General features: G+C 43.7%; 1 protein-coding gene across 5 annotated transcripts in view; it reads left to right on the forward strand.

Annotated features, from left to right (window-relative positions):
• The window catches only part of LOC146443069 (uncharacterized), a 129122-nt gene that overhangs the window by 100128 nt on the left and 8259 nt on the right, over positions 1 to 20735 (forward strand). For 3 of the 5 annotated variants that reach the window (XR_014856453.1, XR_014856454.1, XR_014856452.1), the window contains exon 4: positions 20424 to 20507. The gene's annotated coding sequence lies outside the window, so the exon portion shown is untranslated. Of the gene's footprint in view, positions 1 to 11542; positions 12118 to 12300; positions 14761 to 17973; positions 18062 to 20423; positions 20508 to 20735 lie in introns of those variants that run through there. The other 2 variants (XR_014856457.1, XR_014856460.1) reach the window with 2 other exon arrangements.

The raw sequence follows: 20735 nt of genomic DNA on the forward strand, positions 1-20735 counted from the left end.
ACTCGATTGTGCACCCCAAACCACAACCACCACCCACACAAACAACCACAACCAACACACCCACACCAACACCCCACCCCAAACAAAAAAAACACACCCAAAACCCACCCACCCCAACACACCCAAACAACCAAGGCAGCAAAGTGGTATGCTACTATTGACATTGCAAATGCATTTTTCTCCATTCCTCTGGCAGCAGAGTGCAGACCTCAGTTTCTTTCACCTGGAGGGGCGTGCAGTACACCTGGAACCGATTGCCCAGGGGTGGAAACACAGTCCCACCATCTGCCATGGACTGATCCAGGCTGCACTAGAAAAGGGTGGGGCTCCAGAACATTTGCAATACATTGATGACATCATTGTGTGGGGACACAGCAGAAGAAGTATTTGAGAAAGGAAAGGAAGTAATCCAGATTCTCCTGGAAGCCGGTTCGCTATAAAAAAGAGCAAAGTCAAAGGGCCTGCCAAAGAGATCCAGTTCCTAGGAGTGAAGTGGCAAGATGGACGCGTCAGATTCCTACTGAGGTTATCAATAAAATCACACAATGTCCCCCCAACCAACAAGAAGGAGACGCAAGCTTTCCTAGGTGCCATAGGCTTTTGGAGAATGCACATCCCTGAGTACAGCCAGATCGTGAGTCCTCTCTACCTCATAACCCGCAAGAAGAACGATTTCCATTGGGGCCCTGAACAGCAGCAAGCCTCACCCAGATCAAGCAGGAATTGCTCATGCAGAGCCCTTGGCCCAGTCAGGACAGGGCCAGAAGAAAGAATGTGCTTTACTCTGCAGCTGGGAGCCATGGCCTGTCCTGGAGCCTTTGGCAGAAGGTGCCTGGTGAGACCCGAGGTCGACCACTGGGATTTTGGGCCGAAGTTACAGAGGGTCTGAAGCCAACTCACCCCAACAGAGAAAGAAACCTAGCAGCATATGAAGGAGTCCAAGCTGCCTCAGAGGTAATTGGCACAGAAGCACAACTCCTCCTGGCACCTCGACTCCCAAAACAACCCCACCACACCACCAACACAACAAAACCCACACACACCCCAAAACAACCCCAAAAAAACAAACCAAAAAAACACAAAAACAACAACCCCAAAACCCCACCAACAACCAACCCACAAAAACCCACCCCACACCCCAACAAAAAAAAAAAACACACCCCACACACCAAACAAAAAAACACCAACCACCAAACCCAACCCACACAAAAAAAACCAAACCACCAACACAAACCAACCCAAAAAAAACCACAAAACCAACACAAAAAAACACCACCAAAACACCAACCCCAAACCCCACCCCAAACACAAAAACACCAAACAAAACAAACACCAAAAAAACCCAAACACACAAAAAAACCCCACCCAACCCACCACACAAACCACCAAACACAACCAACAACCAACCCCCAAACCAACAAACACCCACAACAACCAACAAACCCCAAACAAAAAAAAACCCAAAACACACACCCCAAACCCCCACAACCACCACAAAAACCACCACCAAACCACCCCCCACCACCCAACACCACCCCAAACCAACCACAACCCCAAAAACAAAACAACCAAAAAAACCCAAAACAACCAAACCACAAACCACACCCACACACCACCCCAAAAACAAAAAAAACCACCCAAACAAACAAAAAACACAACAACCACCACAAACCCACCCACAACCCACCCCCAACACCACAACAAAAAACCCACAACACCAACAAAAACCACCCACAAAAACAACCCACCCCCAACCAACAAACAAAAAAAAACACACCCCAAAAAAAACCACAAAACAACAACCACCCACCCACAAACAAAAAAAAAAAAAAAAAAAAGTGTGTTTGAAGTTGGAAGATGTTAAGGTGGGCCTTAAGCCAACGCTATGGAATAAGGGGTGGAATGTCTTGGATTGATGATATGATAATCCTTTATCCCCTATCGTTGGCTTATATGCCCAAGAAAGAAAAAATGTGTGGTCCTGTCTCTTTAACTGCACCCAGCCGCAGAGAGAAAGCGGGTTTTTTGAAAACATTTTCCCCAAGCCTCGCTCCGGGGGAGGATTCGTCGCCGGCAGAGACTGCGTGCTGGACGGGGGTCGGAGTGAGCTCTGTTCCCGTTTTTCCATTCTTCTTCTTTTTCCTCGTTTGGACCCCTTCTCTTCGATCTGCTTTGCCACCCGGAGACCCAGGAGGGCCAGAGAACAGCAGAGCTCTCCAGGGAGCTCCACCCGGCCCCGGGTGGGGGGCGAGGAGGAGAGGGACTGCGTCTGAGAAAAGGACTTTTTATTCAGGTTGAATAACTGCCTTTCACCTTGTTTTTCCCCTTCCCCTGTGCCTTGTAGGGCACTCTGCGTGGTTTTGTTAAATAAATAGTTTTTTTCTTCACTTTCATCTGAGAGGTTCTGTTGTGGGTGGGGGAGGGGGTGTCGGGGCCCTTCGCTCTCGGAGGAGAGAGTCTTATCATTAACCCGGGACAGGGTAGAATTTCCATTGGCCAGAAAAGAAAAAAAAAGGGCATAATACCCCCCAAACCCATGTCTGTGCAGGTGTTTTCAGGGCAGCAATAGTTCAGCTTCTAGCAGTCACAGCACAGTTCTGCATGTTGGGAAGGATTATCTTTTTACATGCCTCTGCTTCCTACTCTCCTGCTCTGGAGTTTTTCCTCTTTTTTTGCATTTTTGTATCAATTTTCCTGATTGATTCTTACTGCTGTTGCTATAATCCATTTCTCTCCTACAACATGCTTTAAGCACCAGAGGTGCACTTCTGCTGTACATCCCTCTGCACTGCCTCCCTCCTGCATGTGTGCTTACCTAACAACTTGCAAATAGCAAACAAAGCACATGATCTGAGAAACAAGCTGGTATCTTACCCTAAGGGCAGATTTTCTCAGCGCACAAATCAAGAGTAAATAGTTAAAAATGCTGTATAATATAGATCCAGCCTCACTAAGCCTCCCTTGCACGTAGGAGCAAAGCTATTTGCATGCATAAATGTTGACACAGTTGAACTTGGCGTTATCAAATCCACTGTCAAAAGCTGACCCCGGGGCGTTTTGCAAGGAAGATGATGATTGTCTCTTTAATGGCATAAATTCTGTTGTGCCTGTGTAGGAGAGCTCCCCACAACCCTGTCATTATGAGCCCCTGCCAGTCCCATCCCCACTGGCATGGCTTTGATGGGAGTAGTGTGGTGTAGCTACAACCCCCAGCTACAAGAGCCTCCTTTCAACTGAGCACTGTGATTATCACACGCTAATCAGACGATGGAGTTTGCTGCAGCAGTTGGCCAGCCCTATGCTGAGAGCTCCTATGGAATTACAGAATCAGAGATGTTAGAGATGGAAAGAGCATTAGATCATCCAGGCCATCGTCTTGCCAGTACTTGTTTCCTGCTGCGTGGTTTTGGGTGGTTGATTTTTTTTTTTTTTTCTCCCTGCACTTTATGGGTAGAGATACTCTAAGAACTTGGCCTTCCACTTTGATCCTCTGGAATCTTTCCTACAAAGTTGGATGCCAAGATTTTTCTTTGCCTGTTGAGCGCCCTAAATTTTTCCATTTCTTTATTTTGTAATATTTCATATTATTTTAAGTCTACGTTCTCATCTTTCAGTAATTCTCTCTGGTGTTAACAGCCCGTAAATATGAGTGGAATGGTATTATGTGCTTTTGAATATTAAATGTATCACTTATCTTAAGTGCTGCATGTTCAGTTTTTCAGGATTTGGGAAAATTCTACTGATTGAAGATAGGTTTTAAATTGAACTGCTAATAGTATAATTTCACAGACGCATATTATAATATAAGAGTGGTCTGTTCTGGTGTCATTTGAGAAATTGTTGAAAATTACCTGAAAAGGCCAATTTGAATTGGAAATGAAAATGTTTTTGTATGGAAGAGATACAATTTAAGTGATTTTTAACTCCATTGTGGCATTTAAACTGTGGGGAAGTGATGTGTGCAGGCAGATCTGCAGAGGGCATTGCAGGGAAACCAAAAAAATTAGTTTTCTATTAGTGACAGAATTAGTGGAAGTTGCAGTGTAGTTACTGGAGTCTTCCCCAACCCCCCATTCCAGCTTTCCATTTAAGTTCTTCATAACTATTGTTTCTTTTTATAGCTTTACTTGTTTCTGTGGGATTTGGGGTTTGCTTGTTTGTTGTTTCTTCCTCAGGGCTTTCTCTTCACTACCAGAAACTTCGAGCACCCAAGGAAGATTGTCTCGAAAGCTTTTCTTTGTCTTGACCACTAAGAGCCAGATCAGTATCCCCCCCATCCTTTAAAAAAACATTCAGTGGCTATAAAAAGGACAAATAGACTTTTTTTTTTGCTGCCACTCCATGAGAGAAAGACGGGGTGGTTGGTGTGAGTTGGCTCATGGCCACGCTGGCTTGAGCCAGTCCCTTCAGAGCTGCCCTCTGGTCATGGTCCAGCACCTTTACCCCAGTCTTCTGCTCATTCCTGAAGCATTACCTCTGTTTTTCTTTCCAGAGTATCCCAGAGGTTGAGATGGTTGGGTTGGAAGGCTCCAGAAATGGGGTTTTTGCAGGGTGGGGTGTGTTGGGTGCCTGCTGGAGGCACAGTGCAGAGGCAGGGCAGCACTGCCCAGTCCTTATCCCACCATCCATCCTTTTCTGTCCAACGAAAGCATTTTGCTCATCCACAGGGGATGGCAGGAGATGTTTAGCAGTGATGTGGCTGGAGAGATTGATCTCCTGAAGCCTCATGGACATGGGGAGCATGGAGCAGTGAGCTGCCTTCCCTCAAACTCCGGGAACCTGATGCAGGGCATGGGAATGTTGATGGGAGAGGCATAGATGGGTGGATCTTGGGAGCCAAAGTTGCTCTCCCTGAGTGGATTGGAGATGTTTGAGGCTCAGGTTGTGTAAGTGAACAGGGAGATGAATGAGGAACGTGGAAATGGGTGGGTTACGGAGTGAGTAAGGGAAAGTGTGAGTGGGAGGGTAATGAGACTGGCAAGTGAGAGAGGAGGTAGGAGGGGGTGAGTGCATGGGGAGGGAGGTAGCAAAGAGTTGGAGTAGCATTATGGGCTGGCTCTGTGAGGATACCTGAAATATTGGGAAAAAACACCCTTCTCGAGACAGGCAGAGAGGATGTGGGGTGTGCAGGGCAGCACACAGACCCTCCAGACAGACCTCTGCTGCTTCATTTGGATGGCACATGATTTACTCTGCCTGAACTTCACTGTGTCTGGGCATGCAGTAAACAGTAATCCTCACCTTGGTCAGCTGGTTGCATTCTGCTGCTGTTCCTGCAGAAATATGCAAGACCATAATTTATACATTTACAGGGTTTTTTTTGTTTTAACAAAGTCACAGAGAAGGCACAACAGAGACTTTTAGTTCATCTGGATCATTGCAGTTTGAGGTGGGCATTCCCAGGAGCTGAAATGGCCCAAGAGCTGCAGGGGAAAGGAATTACCTGACTAATAAAAGCTGTGAAGATGAGGGATATGCTGGAATTATAAACTTGCAATGCCTCAGCATAAAGACATCTCCCAAACTTGAAGTTCCTTTAATTTTAATGAATTAGATGGGAAGGTAAAGTAAATTCAAATCATTGTCAGACCCTGCCTGACAAGGCTTTTATTGCGATCTTTTACTGTAAGTGCTGTAAGGTTGGAGGTAGCTCACTATGATGAATCTGTACCTGTTTTTAATTACTGTAGCAGAGTTACAGCCCCAGCTGTGACCTCTCTGTAGTCAGGTGCAGTCAGGCTGTTGTCCAAGGTAAGGACTCTGCTGTCTTGTTAAATTATATCAAGTTATATTCTCAATATTTATTGTAATAAAGCAAGTCCTTTCTGAAGCCCAGGTAGAGGTGAGTGACTGCAGGAAGTGACAGGTCCTGTCTTAGCTGCCAAAAAGGTATTTACTAAGGAATAGCTTTATATACACTGCTCTGAAAACACCGCTCCTTGCAGGTTTTCATCAGTAGCCAGATAAGATGCCTCACCACCCTCACAGTAAAGAATTTCTCCCTAATACCAAATCCATCCCTGCCCTCTGGCAGTGTGAAGCCATTCCCCCTTGTCCTGTCACCCCATGCTTTTATCCAAAGTCCCTTCTCTTTTTGGGCGCTGGAAGGACTCCATAGAGCCTTCTCCAAGCTGATCAACTCTCTCAGCCTTTCCTTACAGCAAATGTGCTCCAGACTTTGGAGCATTTTAATGAAATCTTCCTCATCTTGAACATGGTCACCTGTTGCAAAGTAAATTTCCTATAGAGCTTGGAACTGCAGCCAAGACAGCTTGTACAGTAGTCAGTGTTTACTCATTTTTTTAATCCTAGACAAATCCAGAAACAATTTGCTGTACTTAAGCAGATGTTTCTTACCGTTAAAACAGATCAAATCTCCTGCTGATGTTCAAGTGCTGTAGTAACTGTGCAAAATAAAATCCAGAGGAACGTGGGGGTATGTTTAATACAAGCCTGTTGGGTTGTAGATCTGTCAAAGCCCCAAATTTGCATTCCTTACATAAGCAGAGATCCTGGTGGTGTTTACACGTGCTTTGTGCTTTGGGAACTGCAGGAACTGAACTGCTGTGTGAAAAAACTCTGCTCCCAGTTGCCACCTGTGGGTCTGCATGAGCACAGTTAAAATATTTACAGTGGCAGTCCTAACTAGAAGTTTGTTTATTGTTCTGCTTGATATTAAAACTTACCACAACAATCATAAGAGCAGCGTGAGACCTCTGGAAGTGTGGACAGATTCTGAGTGCACACAGGAATGAAAACTTTGAAGTTTCTCTTCTGGTTAATTAATAGTTTGTTTTTGTCAGTGACAGAGTTGCGCAGCATTTGCAATAAGCCTGCTTTGTCTATTTTTTTCCATATGGGTGTGTTCTTCCTTTTCATTCGGTTGTTTTTCTTTCCTTTTTTTTTTTTCCCTAACACAGCCACTCCTTTCATTTTAAGAATAAACGAGCTGCTCGCCGAGTAGAAAAAACAAAAGTTTCATAAACACTGCAGTTCTGATCCGTGTAATCCTTTATTACCTGTAGGGGCAGGTGCAGGAAGCTACTGCAGGAGTGGAGGTTCCTTGCTTTTCCAAGGCTTGGGTTACGTAAGGGATCAGGATGTTGTAGATCCTACAGAGAAAGTTGTGAACAACACGGTTGAAAGATGTGTTGATGAGAAATAAAACCCTTTGGCTTGGCTTGTTTCATTTCATTCTGCTCCAGAGAGCTCTGAGCCTTTCAACTCCCATTTGAAACACCACATTGACACGAAGTTAGACAATTGCAGGATGACTTGAGGTGGAAGAGACCACAAAGTTCCTCTTATAGCAACCCCCTACCATGGGCAGGGACGCCTTCCACTATCCCAGGGTGCTCAGATCCCCATCCAGCCTGTCCTTGAACACTTCCAGGGATGGGGCAGCTTCTCTGGGCAACTTGTGCCAGTGCCTCCTACCCTTAAGTAAAGAATTTCTTCCCAATGTCCCATCTAACACTGCCCTCTGCCATGGGAAGCCACTCCCTGTCACTCCATGACGTTTTCCAAAGTCCTTCTCCAGCTCTCTCAGAGCTCCTTTAGGTGCTGGAAGGCTGTTACAAGGCCTCTCTAAAGTCTGTACATACTATCCTAAATATGTTTCCTGCTGCTGTAAAATAGATCTTGTTACTGGAGATACTATCTTCTAATACAGTCATTACCCAGAGTTTTTCTGTTGCTCAAGAGAAAGTGAAGGGAACCACTGACTTGATCTCAGGACACAGAAAGCAGCAGTTCCTGGCTGTAGTTACTGTGTAATGCTGAGATAGTGTCTGTAGGAAAAAAATCAGACAGTTTCAAGAAGTAAGATTTACTAATTTTTTTATCTGTTTTTTTTTTTAACATGTTGAAACCATTTAAATTGCTGCAAAGGGGTAGGGCAAGGAGGGTGGTAAAAAAGACATCACCCATCCCTTGTGATTTTGTGGTTTTGTCTGAATTTATTTTTTTTTAATTCCCTGCAATCAACCACGCATTTCAGTCATGATCGCTGCCCCAAGAACGTGGCTGCATGCAAGATGTCTCATTTCCCTAATATTAAAAATATGTGTGTGTAGTAACATTTTTTTTCCTAATGCTTCCCATCTGGAAGATACATCACACACCTTTGTATTAAAATTCATAGAAGCCTTTTTACATATTACGGTGCTTTGTAATGGAGGCTGTGCATGGACTTGTTAATTTGCAATTCAGGGCTGAAAAGTAGTTCAAAGCAGCTTGTTATTTATTTCCAGAAATAAGTCTTCACTATTTGTCTGTCTTAATCAGTTTAGTAGAACCAATATATTTGTGAGAGGCAATTTGTCTGCTTAAAGAGGTTATGGTTCATTTACCAGAAGAGATGCTGAACAACTAACACAAAGTGTGAGGAGTCTGAAAGACCTTCGTTCCTCCAGTCCTTCAGGACATGCCTGGAAGCTTTAAGGTTTTGGTCTAAAATATGTGTAGATCAAATCCTAGTGATACAGCATGTGAAGTCATGTCTAAAATTGTCTTAAAATGGTACAGCTCTTAAAAGATAATCATTGTAGTGCCATGTGGGTTAGCAAGACTTCATTCTTTTTTGAGTAAACTTAATAAAATAGTGTCAAAGAAAAGGGACAGGGATCTGTTGGGTTTACAGTAGGTAGGAAAGGAGCTTCTGATATTTGGTTACTGGTTTAATAAATCTCCGTTTTAAGTGTGTGACAACCATCTTTTAAAAGGCCTGACTTTCAACGTGCTGGGCAGCAGGAAGCACCTGTGTGCTTAATTCCAGCTTGTGGTGACATCTTCTGGATGCTGAGTGCTGGGAAAATTTCACCTGTTATTTGAACACTTGACTGAAAGTTGAGTTTTTCCCTGGCATGACCCATGGTCAGGGGTGTAGTAATAGGACAAACCAGTCCAAATATTCTGTCTCCTAGGCTTGTAGGTACAAAATGTTCACTTTTCAAACGGCTTCCAAAACATAACGATGGAAATTTGAACACTCTCCGCAAATTCAACCTGTATTTGTGTCAGCATGTTTTGAAGAAGCCCATCAAATGATTTCCATGCTGTTTTCAGTGTCTCTCCACTTTATTATTCTGAGAAAATTCGATGCATCTGCAGCGCGCTCGATCTGGTTTTCTGATATGCAGATGCGCAGCCTCGCCTATCTGGTGGAATCAGTGTAGCAACCGCTCTTACAAACGCTGTGACAATGTACAACCGCCTATCTGAGAGGCAGATCAGACTGAAATTGGGACTCTGTCCAAAAAGCAAAATACTGCAATCAATCTACTTACTGTGTCAGCATTCAGCCCCGTTTCTGTGCTGTGCACTGCGGGTAAGGAAGTGGGAAATGCACGCTAGCATCCAGAAACGGATTCCTGAGTCACGGAGGACGGGTGTCGGTAATGGGAGGTGCCTGAAGGTTCCCATTTTTGCAGACACTGTGTGGGCTCAGAGATGTTGCAGGCGATGTTCTGAGCCCGGGTGACACTCAGGAAGTCACTACATGACACTACGGGTGCCACATGACTTCCCTGTTTACACTCAGCCCATGTCTGTGGAGTGACAGAGTGACTGGGTGGTGTCACGGCATCCTCGGTCCTTGGCCTCTGGAGTCATAACCCTTGGTACCAGCGGGGATTTATGGAGTCAGGCCCTTGGAAAGCCATACTCTATTGCTGATTTGTTCAAACTGGGGTGACCTCTTGCCTAAGACTGTACATTTCCTTCCCTTCTGTCGCCCTGCTGCTATTCCGGGCTGTGGGCTGGCACTGCTCCCTGTCCGGCGGGCATCGCTCTGCTCCGGGGGCAGGTGGGCTTCCTGCTGCCTGCCTCACCCTCCGTTCTGCCTGCTTCCCACTTAACCCTCTCATTCCTCAGTCCCTGGGCTTACCCTTCTGCCCTAGGATTTGCTGGATCATGGTAAAATCATCCATCCATGCTCCTGGCAGAGGGGAAACCACACGCACGATGCACAGCAGTAGGGTCACTTGGGGGTTACAACACTTAAATCTTTCAAAAGTAATCACACTTCTAGAAGTGGTTTAAGCACTCAAGTTTCTGGGTGAAAGCCAGTTGCAAAGGTTTAATCTGCACCCTAAAGCTCTGCTGGTAAATCTGATCTGGCAGTTCTGCCTACGTGTGAGGGGAGACACTGATAGCAAAATACCTTCCCTGATAAGGACCAGTGGGATCTTTCAGTGGTTGCAGCAAAAATAAAAACATTTTAAAAGGTTTATGAAATTATTATTGCACTGTAGATGTGCAGCAGAATACATGGATGAGGTTTGGCTCTCATATAATTATTTTTAATAGTAAATTGGGATGTTAAGGAACTTAATGCAGCTGGAACTCTGTGCTGAAAAAAATCATTAGATCCAACGCCAGTGGCTTCTCATGACTGTGATTACAGCTTGTTGCTTGCACTTCCCATATAGCTTTCAGTGTCATGACCACTTTTATTTCTCCGTTAAGTTTCTTTCTTTGGTAAATCAAAATTTTTGGTTATGTTTTCCCATGGCTATATAGTAAGTAGTGAGTTTCTTTCAGGGAAACGGGACGATACGTATTTTGAGCCGAAATACTACAGCACCTCAGAAAATAGGGTTTTTGTTCTTAATTGCCAGTTTCTTTCTTTCTTTTATCATGTCTTGGTTTTAAAAAAAATCAAGAAGCCCATTGTGGTGCTTTTGATTAGGCCTCAACAGAGATAATAAAAGTGTAGTGTCCCTTTGTGAAAGGAGTTTTTAATTATTGTTAATTGTACTTGCCAGCTTCGTTTCTAAAGGGAAACGGAGGTGACCTCATCCTGAAAGTTGTCAGTCTCATGCTGGTGTCATTCACCGCCTGGAAAAGAGGTTGGGGTTTTGTTTCTTGTTGCTTCTTTTAATGAGGAGCTATCCACAGGCCTGATGGGCCCTGTGGCTTTGGGAATGCTGTCCAAACTCTGCTTCAGTAGCAGGTTTGTTCCTGAAACTGCAGAGTTGAGTTGTATCTTCAGGGCATCAGCAGTCTCAGACCTGTGATGTGCCCATTCTGACAGCAGCCAGTACCACCAAAGACTGTAGGGAGGGGTGATGGAGTCCTTATAGAGGACAATTCCTAAAGATTCAAAAGGTTATTTCTGCTCTTTCATACTAATCTAATAATCTTGGGTGTTTCCATTATCCATCCAAAGGTTTAATTTCTTAACCCTTCTCTGTTCTTGGCTTTGCCATATTGTTGTGAGGTCCCCACTTCACCCATGCTTTGCATTTAAACAGATGTCAGGAGAGATTTCCTCACCCTGCAAACTGCAGGGCAGTGGGGGCTGTGTGTATGGGGAGGCTGCTGTGTATCAGGACAAGTCAGCGTTCAGTTGTGGCCATGATGTAAATGCCAAAATATTTACAATCATTTTAGTTCATTGAGCGTCTCCGTATGTCAGGAGACGGGTGAAAAGGATACATTTTTGTCTCCTTTCACTGTTCTCTGTTTCTTAGGCTGTTACCTCATTTCATCTTAAATGAACCTTCTCTAAAATACCCTGAACTTTTCAATTCCATTTCAGTTCACCCAGTGCCATCTGCCACGGTGTCTGCGATGTATTTCAGTCCTGACGAAATCCCCCTTCCTCAGCGGTACCTCCGCACGCTGTCGTAAGGATGATGTGACAAGCAAAGCTGGCAAGTTGTTCCCACCTTTGTTGCCAATTATAAAGCAGCGTAAAGAGGTGAATTGTGACAGCCTGTGTCCTTAGAGGTGTTTGAATGCCTGACTTGTAGTGAAGTCATCAGCAGTGAGGCTCTTGAGTATCCCTAAGGCTCTGGCCTGGGGTCTCCACTCACTTTCTGCTCATGTAGTCTATCCCTGACTTCCATCACTTCTCTGTCTGACTCAGATGTGTATTTAAAGCTGCTGATTATTCACTGGCATCAAAACATTGACTTGTAGATACGGAGAGAGCACAGTTCCCTCTGAAAAGGGAGTAAGCTTTCAGATGGTTTGTTTTCTAATCCTGGAGAAACTTGCAAGGTTGGTGAGCTTGGTGCATGTAATGGGTCTCCTCACGGCTGCCAAACGTGTTGGGGACTGTGGTCTGGAGCTCCCAGTTCATCTCATTCCTATGCTTTCTGCTGCTCGTTAAAAGATTTGAGAAGAATTAAAATCTCAGTGGTGTGAGATGCTCAGGCTGTCTGAAATGGTTTTCATTCTGCGGCTCCCAGATTTTGTTTAGGCGAAAGGAACGGAAGTTTTCCTGAACCAAGCCACATTTTTCAGTAAAAACAACTGAACACTGAATTCAGGTCACTTCAGACTGACTTTACTCAGTCTTCCCTATCTGAAGGTGAGGTTTGCAAGAGCACCTTAAAGGATTATTCTGAAAACTATGGCAGTTGTTAGCACTTCTGCAGTTCTGCCAAAATACACAGTAAATGCAAATGTTATTAAGCCTTTTCCTCTCCCAGGATTGTTTGGTATCTTGTTCTGGTATCTTGTTCTTCATCCTGAACAGAAACACAGGAGTCTGAGATCTTGTCTCATTCCCACAAACCACTGCAGAAATTGTGGCCTTTCATAGTATTCCTTGAATCACTGCTCTATATCATTGTATAGTTTTGATTCCCAAGCTTCAAAATGGGATTAAGAACCTGTTCCCAGCAGCAGCAAACACAACACAGCTCCTCTCCCATGCCAGACAAACTTTTAATGGTGGGTTTTGGAAGTACATGTTTCACATGGGCACAGCTAGCTCTCAATTTAAAAAATAAAATTACTTCAAACTACTCTGGGGCACAAATAAATGACTGCAAGAATACCAGAGGATTGAGCAACAGGCAAAGGACATGTTGTTTCCTTTAAGAATTCTGACTAGAAATGACGTCACTTAGATAGTTTGGATGTTTGTGAGCACTACAGGACTTGGAAAGGGAAAGCAAATCGGAAAAACACTGGGAAGCTGAACAATTTGTTTTGTTTTATGACTCCCTGGTAGTTTAATGAGGGAGCTATTACTCATGCGCTGTCACTGCACATCTAGAAAATTCCTCTGGGTTTAAAAACTGGCAGGGAAAAGTAGTTTCCTAAAAAACACTGAATTAATGAGATAAAGCCCATTGCTCAGGAGTCCCTAACAGGAAGGGTCGGAGGCGGAGCTGTGCAGGGCTCACGGTGTGTTGGAAATCTCCACAGGGGATTTCAGAGAGCAGATAGAGCTGGCAGGGATTCTGGGAAGTGATGCAGCAGATGTGCTCAGGATCTGTCATTTAGGATACAGAACTATGGATGTGGGCAGGAAAAAAATAAAATTTTGATTGGGGCATTGTAGGCAATCCTTACCCTCCATTCCTTTGCATCTGAAAATACCTGGGACTGGGGTGTTTAAAGAAAGAGGTTTGTATCCATGGGCAATGGTACAGGGCAATATATTAATAATGTTGACACGTGAAGTGAGGGATATTGTATTTAAGGAGATGAAAAATAAGTATTTATTGTGTGAGCTTAACTACACAGCTGTAAATGAATTTTCATTGTTTCATAAACTGTATTCCTGTGGTCTGTCAGACTTCTGACTTCCTCCTTTAAGTCTGCATTATTTTATAGATCTGTACAGTATTTTACAGTGCAGTTTGCATGCTTACTTGAATTACTTCAGCTGGTTTAGCCTATCTTGTCACATCCACACAGGATTCACATTATCCTCACCTTAACTGGAAACCTAATTTAACTTTCATGGCCCTGAGGGCAGGATGAGGGTTGTTTCAGTTAGGTGATATGGAGAGCACAGTAAGAGTGCTGCTCCAGCCTGGAAATGCAAGTGAATATTCCTCACCAACCCCCTGACACAATTATTCCCTTGTAGCATAAGTTACTGTAATTTCTTTTGCCAAAAAAATGCTGATAAAGCAGAGGCTGTTAGGAGGGAAATCCGTAAGGAGTCTGGAAAGTGTGATGTAAGGATTAGTAATAGAATTAGCAAGCTGCTGTAGCAGTTCTGCTACAGTTTGTCTTAAATTACAGAACCTCCAACATAATCATAGTCATTCCTTGTCTTTCTGCAGTGCTGTGCTGTAGTCTGAATCAGTTTTGTGTTCTCTCTCTGTCCTTTTAAGCACTTTCAAAATCCTTTTAATTACTCATTTTTCATCAATAATATTAGTAATTATCCATGCAAATACAGAAGTAGTTCAGGAAAGGTTTGTGTATTTTAAGCTTCAGCTTAAAATTACGCTTAGCTGTGTCTCCCTGTACATGCAGCATATACCCTCTTCAGAAATATGCAGTAGTGAGCTAGTTTTAAATCCTTTTAAAGTACATAGATGCCCAGTTTATGTCTCCATGCTGGATTTTTGCCCTTGGGTGTGGAACTCAAATGCCTGGGCCAGAATTAGGAAATACTTCCTACATGTGATGTGAAGAAGTCCTGGATCATGGGGCAGAGCTCAGTTTCCACCAGAATGGGACAGAATGAGACTGAAAAGGCTGGGAGAGAACTTGAGATGTTGAGAAGGTGTCAGGGGTATGGATGTCATGTAATTTTGGAATCAGAATAGCCGGTGTAGAGGGAGATACTCCAGAGGGACTTCGTTTATGACACATTAGATCAAGATTTGGGCATCAGTTGCTCTGAAGGTGTGTGTGCCTGGCAGGGAGCACAGGGAAGCTCAGATTGGGTCTGGAACAGCCACACAAAAGATGTAGAGATGTGTTCAGCCCCACATGTTGGGTCTGTGCTGCTCCAGTTTTCCAGGGTAGTGTGAAGTTGAAGGTTGAAAAAGCATGGAAAGGGTCTGTGCTGCTTTCTGAGTGGTGCTTCAGTATCCAGTGAGGGTAATGACCACCAGGGCTCCTGTGCGGCCTTGTTCTGGAAAGGAATTTCGTGTTGTAATGGGTTTTGGTGGATTTCAGGCTCTTCCAGGGGACTTGGTGGTGTTTAGGCTGCTTTTTGATTGCGGAAAAGTCTAGGTGAGAAGCAGGTTCCCTCACTCCAGGCAGGACACCTCTGACTGTGATAATGGCATGTGCTGATGCCCCAGCAGCTACTGAGTAGAGAATTTCATCACTCTGGACTCCAAGCACCTAAATTCTGCCACAATCCAGGCAGAACTGACACAGGCCTGGTGCCTGGAGACTCCCAGTCTCATGGCAAGGGACCCTGGGGACAGCTGTGTGTCCCTGCCTGGTGCTGCATCACCCATGGAGCAGGACTACCCTTCCTGGAGCTCCAGGCCTGCGTGTGTTGCACCAACACAAGAAAAATGTTACGGCTTGTTATTGATGGAAACCTAACTTAATTTTCCGGTTAATGAGGCTGTAATTGGAGTCCATTACTGTTGTCATGGTCCAGCTGATTTCCCTCCTTGGCTGAAGGTGCATCCAGCGCTGTTTTCCCTCTGTGCTGGAAGGGTTGGTGAATGTGAGAAGCAGATCTCACCTAACTGGGGTTGCTCCCACCTCAGCACTGCCTGAAACCTCCATCCCACACCCATCCAGAGCTCCCTTCCTGGCTCCTGCTTTACACATGGACTTGGGAGTGCAGATACGCTCAAGGGACTGCCAGGTTTTATATTTAAAGACCTTCCTCTTCTGTTTTTTTTCCTTAGGCTTTAGTCTGTCAAGGCCTGTGCAGCTGGCATTACACAGCACATACTTTATTATCCCAGTCATCACTTCAGCCGTTTAATCCTTTTAACCTTCACAGTGGCTACAGTAGGAATTAAAGGGAGTGAATTTCCTCTTGAGTGAATATCGTGAGTGAATTTCCTTGGCCACTGTTAAAACCACAAAAAAATTCAGAGCAGTTCTGTGAAAAAGGGATCTCTTGATGAAACTGTTTGCAGAGGACTGGAAGGGGTGAGGACAAAATGAGAAATCAGTCCAGCTGCAGGGAAGTGGCTGTGGGGACACTACCGCAGGCTGGCAGCTGCCACATTCCTGCACCCAACATCCCAGACCTGTTCCAACCACAAAACAGTTAATTCAGAACAGTCAGCCCTGCTGGGATGGGAAAGGACCTTGCTGCCAGATGCTGTTTGTGCTGTATATTATCTCCATAGGTTTTGCATCTGTCTTTGTTGCAGTTTTGTTTTCTGCCTTCAAAATTTCCTTTTTCTCATTGTGTCTAGTAAATTAAATTGAATTTGCAAAATAGTGCAAAGTGACATTAGGATGTGCCTGTTAACAGAGGAGAATAAATTAATTACATGCTGTGAACTAACTGAACTCATTTAGTAATTGATGAATTAACTTAATATGTCTGTTACAAACAGGAGAACTTGAATGCTGGCAGAAGAAACAGTGAAATCTCACATTGGCTAAATCACTAGGGATTTTTTTAGATTTATTTTTCCTCAGTTTAGTAATGGCCACATTTTTAGATGTAGGAAGAAACACCAGTCATTTGCAATTTAGTGTTCACCTCTGTGATTCCATCCTACACCACTTCCAGACTGACATCTGCCTCTTGAAATCATTGGAAACTTCAAAGTTTCTGGTTGATTTTTCTTAACCAAATATTATCACTAGTTCTTCACCCTTCCTTTTTTACACTGGTCAGACTTTCAACAGCATCAATCATGTTTCCACTTGAGAATCCATCCTGACTGGATGTCCTTCATTCTGTGGGGGTTTTGTCGTCTTTCTTAATCATATTTTTAATGTGCACAGTCATGTTTTCTGTGTGCATATTCTGCACCTTCTTTCTTCCCAGATTTCCTTGGCAATAATGGATTTGATTACTCTCCATCTCTCTTGCTCTGCAGTCGAGCTCCAGACCTGCACTTCTGTGCATCATTTTGTTTTCCTTCCAGGATGTTTGTGTGGCTTGTACACGTGGATTGATAGCAATCTGCTGCAGCTTCGTTCTGTGTCAACAGAAAGGAGATTTCTCCCATGCCAACCCTCTGTAAATACCACAAAAACACCTTTATATTTAAGCCTCTGTTTTAAAACTATATCATCCTATGATGCCTAGAGTAAAAAGGCCATTGGGCTGTTAATCTGCCTTTATATCAGGTTTTATTGTCTTATTATAAATTCCTTATAGTTTCTCTTTTTTTTTTTTTTTTAATGTCTCTTCTCCCTTTCTTGCCTCAGGCAGTAAACTAGAAACCAAGCTCATTTTATTCTGTTTTATATCAAGCTTCTAGATCAGTGTGTCTTGATCCATGGCTGGAACACTGTCCTGCTACAGTAGTTGCCTTCCTTGGAAATCTGGAAATCACTGAGAAGGGAAATACCTACTACACAAATGGAGTTTCTCAGATCCCTAAGAAAATCAGAACTTCATCCATCCTTTGATGCTCCAATTATGAGATGCTGACCTTGTTTATAGTTTCAAAAGGTGGAGCCAGTTGTAGGGAGGAGACTAAAAAGCTCATGAGTAATTTGGATATATGCACATTATATTTTCTGATGGACAGGGACACATTTTTGTAATGCAACTAAAGTTGTTTAATAGCTGTTGCAGATCAAGGCAAAAACTGGCCTGTAAAACAAATTTGTTGTCAGAATCCAACATCCCTTTTTCCCATCCCTTGCCTGGCTGTGTTCAATACATGGAGCATTATGTTGTCCTCTAATTAGCTCAGTAATTTCCATGGCGTGTGCCAACATCAGTGTTTGTTATTGAAGCACAATGTCTGCTTTTGTCCTCATGATGTGACTGTCCTGTCACAGAAGTCACATGCACAAACTGAGTAGTAAAAGAGGTTCAGGAGTAAGGATCAGTAAATATTTTAAGCTGTGCATGGTTGTGCAGATGTAATTGATTTCAGCACTGCCAGATGCTCACCAGTTGATCCAGATGATCCTTGCTCAGCATGCAGGGAAGATCCCTCTCGTCTCCTGGCTCTCCCAGTCCCTAGCACAGCTAAAAGGGCATTGATCAATCCCTAAAATCTTTATCTTTACCTTAACTGTGTGACTTCTCTGCATTTCACAAGGGGAAGCTAAAGTGGAAAGGCAAACATGCATTTAAATAAACCATTTTACAAACTCCAGGTGCTGATCTCACGACAGCGTCTTGCATATGCCAGAGGGAGAACATGTTTGAGGGAAAACCTGCTTATAAACCTGTGCAAATTGAAAGGTAAATAATTTCTGTTTCCAGTACATTGATGGAATAACATCTCTGCACCGGTTATTTTTCCTGCTGTGAAGTACGTAGTATATAAATGTATCTGGCATATATATTTGTCACTGTGCAGCAGCAGAATGTAGGAAGTGAATATCTTTAAAAAATACTGATTTCTGCTTCAAAAAATGGTAGAATCAGAAGGGTTTGGGCTGGAAGGGACCTTAAAGACCACCCAGTTCCAATCCCCTGCCATGGGAAGGGACACCTCCCACTACCCCAGGTTGGTCAGAGCCCCATCCAGCTTCTTTGCTCCTTCAGCATAACAAGGAAAGGTTCTTAAGTGGTTTGTTTCACTCTGAAAATATTTCTGACTTGAGTTTTGGGGTTTTTTTGCAGTGTCATGCGTGATGGGAGGAGTACAGAATATTTATCTTTGATTGAAAGGTCCGCTGCAGTGTGTTGGTGAGGCTTGGGAATTCAGCTGGGGTTAAAACTTGAAGTGGTCTGATTGAACTTCCTATCTTTCTTAATTGTTATCTTCTTTCTGCGTGATAACTTTAATTTCACTTCCGCTTGGGTAATCGTGGAGTAGTCTGAGTTTGTGTCGTATCAGACAAAATCAACACAGACTAATAAATGTTTCTGTGCTGCTTATTGTTATTTTTAAAAGATACATAAGAGCAGTCCTTTCCAGGTCGCTTCTCGTGCTTTGACAGACAAAGTGCCATGGTGATGTGTGGAGCAGCAGAAATTAATCCAGGGCTGAGATAAGCAGAGGGGCAGCAGTGTGAGCGAGTGCCTGGTTTTAAGAGCTCACTTTGTAGGGACAGGAGTGGCTGTGATCCAACTCAAAGGATACAAACAGCAGGTGTAGCTTTGGAGTGCTTCATGACAGGGGCATTTCTGCTCAGGGGTGGGATTAGAGCTCCTATTGAAACTTATATAACAGCCACGGTGCCAGGGTGGTTGCTAAAAATGATGCTCATCACGTCCCAAAAGCTGTAAGTCAGAAGAGCTATTTTAAGCTGAAGAAGTGTTTTTATTTTTTTTATTCTTAATGGTCATTGTTTTACTCGCAGACCCCAGTGAGGTGGTGTTAGATGTGTAAGGCGGCCGTGGGAATGAAAATAAGTGTTTTTATAATGTAAGACATGGACAATCAGTAGTGAGTTTTGTTGTGGGTGGCTGCTTCATTATCATACCCTCATTAGCATACCTCAGCAATCAACAGGGAATCACATTTTTTATTATGGCTGTCCTGTCCAATTTCTGAAATACAACATCAGCTGCTTTCATCCAGCAAATGGTGATCCATTTGGGAAAAACAAACCCACTGTTTTGCTGCCTCTGCTGCCCCAAAGGTTGGTGTTTTGCAGAAGGAGCAGTCAGCTGCTATGGTGATGGGCACAGGGTGGGAATGTGGACAGAAATAGAGGGAGGCTGGAGCCAGACTATTCCTGCTTCCTTATGGTTTCAGTAGCCCTCCCTGAATTGGATGGTGGCTGATTCCAAGGATTTCGCAGATTATTTGTGGTTTTCTGCCTCATATTCTCACAATTAGCACAAAATAATACTGAGGCAAAAAGGGGAGTGAGATTCTGGGATCGATAATGTTTGTACAGGATGCATGTAATTCCCTGCAGAGCAGCTTGTGCCCGTTGTGCTGGGATTTGGATGCACAGAAATCTCCCTCCTCCCATCCAGACTGAAGTCAGTTTTTGGTAATGCATAATTCATATTGTGAAGCCTTTGTCACAAAAACATCTTTCTGCTTTTCCCCCAGCTTGATAAGCCTGCTTTTGTATTTTTAGGATTTCCTTCCTTGCTAATCCCCAAAATCAGCCTGAAGAGGTTTCAAACCAGAGTAAATCTGAGACAACTTTTACGTCAAGGATGTTGCTCTGTGCAGCAGGTGATTCTCTGGCACCTGCTATTTATGGATTCTGCCTCCACAAAGAATTGTTTCCCCGTGGCACCACTGCCACAGTCAGTGCACAGGTGGTCTATTCTACCAGGAGGTTTGGATGTATCTTTGGGTACATCTCACAAGGAGGGTCCACACATGCACTTGGTTAAGAAACAAAGAGGGATTTTTTTGGATGAATTTTGGAGCTCTAGTCCAAAACTACTCTCTCCATAGGGAACATGATGCCTGTATGTAGTGATGAGCTTGTGGCACACCTCGATTGTGTGTTCTGACTACAAATGCCCTCACAGAACTACAGATTTTGAGGAGTCAATAACGTGGTTAAAAGTTCACGTAAAACCTGGAGAAAGAGAAAAAAGATTCTCAGGTTGTGTTTTAATTAATCTCTTTGCAGAACAACACAGAGGAGACTAATTCAAACAGCTTCTGGTGTTTTTTTTCTTCCAGATTCTGAGGACAAACCTGTCAGTAATGAATTGTTCCAGAAGTACAAGGATAAAGCTGTACATGGTGGAGGCTGGTTTTTCTGAGGTACAGCACATCTGTGTCCCTCCTTGGTATCATTTGTTGTAAATACCTTGTAGCCATCAGACCTGCTCAAAGCTTTGAGGAGCTTTGAAATTAAAAAGATAAATGCATGGTGTGCCTGCATAATGGCTAAATTGAATGTTTCACTAGTGGGAAATAATTGTCTTTATTTGAGGGCTGTTTGCCTGTTCCAGAGCAATGTTCCCCAGGTCCCTTTACTTTAGAGCACTT

Source organism: Lichenostomus cassidix, chromosome 1Aa, assembly GCF_008360975.1.
Source record: "Lichenostomus cassidix isolate B80296 chromosome 1Aa, HeHo_3.0, whole genome shotgun sequence".
NCBI classification, from domain to species: Eukaryota; Metazoa; Chordata; class Aves; order Passeriformes; family Meliphagidae; genus Lichenostomus; species Lichenostomus cassidix.